Source organism: Aplysia californica, unplaced genomic scaffold (assembly GCF_000002075.1).
Source record: "Aplysia californica isolate F4 #8 unplaced genomic scaffold, AplCal3.0 scaffold00494, whole genome shotgun sequence".
Taxonomy (NCBI): Eukaryota; Metazoa; Mollusca; class Gastropoda; order Aplysiida; family Aplysiidae; genus Aplysia; species Aplysia californica.
Window position 1 is genome coordinate 197681 of NW_004797764.1, and position 2072 is coordinate 199752.

Sequence of the window (2072 nt, forward strand, 5' to 3'; positions counted from 1 at the left end):
TGATGCGTATTCTGTCAATGGCTTTACGCTAAACGGTACAACATTTCTTTTACATCTTTCTTTTTTTAAGAGGTACATATCTGCCGCTGCGTGATCTTACAATTTGCGTGAAATAGAGGTGTGATGGGTCGTATATAACGGTTTTTAAAAAATCTTTTTTATTCTTGCGGTGTTATACATTTCATCAATTCTAGTAAATTAATCATATCCAGAGATTTTGCTGTCTTTCTTAATGGTTCTTTAAACTTTTTCTTTATCTTTCACCCTACAATTCCAAGCCCAGCATCAAATACAAAATAATAACACGCTTTCAATCATAGAATGGTATAAAAGAGACATAATCTTATTATCGACAAGAAAAAATTGTAATTTCCTTAAAATAAAGGAACATTCTTTGATTTACTTTTTCATGCACAAGAGCAGCGTGGGGGATGCCAGTCAAGCTTTTTACCAAGTGTGTGTGTGTGTGTGTGTGTGTGTGTGTGTGTGTGTGTGTGTGTGTGTGTTTATGTGTGTGTTTATGTGTGTGTGTGTCTGTGTGTGTGTGTGTGTGTGTGTGTCTGTGTGTGTGTCTCAGTGTGTGTGTGTCTGTGAGTGTCCGTGTGTGTATGTGTGTGTTTGTATATGTGTGTGTGTCTGTGTGTGTGTGTATGTGTGTGTCTGTGTGTGTCTGTGTGTGTATGCACGTGTGTGTGTATGTGTGTGTCTGTGTGTATGTGTCTGGATGTGTGTTTGCATGTCTGTTATTTGTCTGTCTGTCTCTGTGTGTGTATCGGTGTTTGAGTGTGTTCGTGTGTATGTGTATGTGTGTGTCTGTGTGTCTGTATGTGTCTGTGTGTATGTCTGTGTCTGCGTATGCATGCCAGTGTGTATGTATGTATGTATGTATGTATGTATGTATGTATGTATGTATGTATGTATGTATGTATGTATGTATGTATGTATGTATGTATGTATGTATGTATGTATGTGTCTGTGTGTGTGTGGGGGGGGGGGGTCCTTGGCGTCAATGGACCTGAGATCACCACTGAGTGTGACAACCTCAACCCTTCTGTGCACAGAATATAACCGTGCACACTTGTAGCTCTGTTGGTTTCATGCTGGACTATGGAAGAGATGGCTCTGGTTCGAATCCTGGAGTGGGAGTTCGCAAAGTCACGTCGCATTCTGGAGTGTTCAAAACGTTCAACCCATCTGGCTCAGTCCTGTCAGAGACAAGCGTTGTAATATTATTCTTAACTAGCCTTATAGTGTTGATTGATAAGTGTTTAAACCATACTCAGAGGGCATAGCGTCGCACGCATGTTGTACGAGTTCGATGATGATGATGATGATGATGATGATGATGATGATGATGACGATGATGATGGTGATGATGATGATGATGATGATGATGATGATGATGATGATGATATATCGTCAGATGTTATATAACCATTCTTCTCCCCTCTTTCTATATCCAACTATCTGATCTGTCTCTCCCCCTCTCTCTATCTCGCTTTTTCTCCTCTTCTCAGTCTTTCTCTTCTGCGCCCCCTGTCTCTCTCTTTCTTTCCCTTCGTCTATCTAGATCTATCTATCTATCTATATCTATCTATCTATTTATCTATCTATCTATCTATCTATCTATCTATCTATCTGTCTATCTAATAGTTTAGCTATTTTTCTTATTTTTTCTCCCACTCTTCTCTTCTCTCTTTCTCTCTTTTCTATCTTTTACGCCTCTTCTCTCTGTCCCTCTGTCTCTCTCTGTCTGCCTGTTTGTTTGTTTGTCTGTCTGTCTGTCTGTCTGTCTGTCTGTCTGTCTGTCCGTCTGTCTGTCTGTCTCTCTCGCTCTCTCCCTCTCTCTCTCTCTCTCTATCTATCTAATCTAATCTATCTATCTATCTATCTATCTATCTATCTATCTATCTATCTATCTATCTATCTATCTATCTATCTATCTATCCGTCTTATTTTTTCTCCCACTCTTCTTTTCTTCCTTTCTCTTTTTTCTATCTTTTACGTCCCCTCTCTCTTTCTCTCTCTCTCTCTCTCTCTTTCTCTCTCTCTCTCTCTCTCTCTCTCTCTCT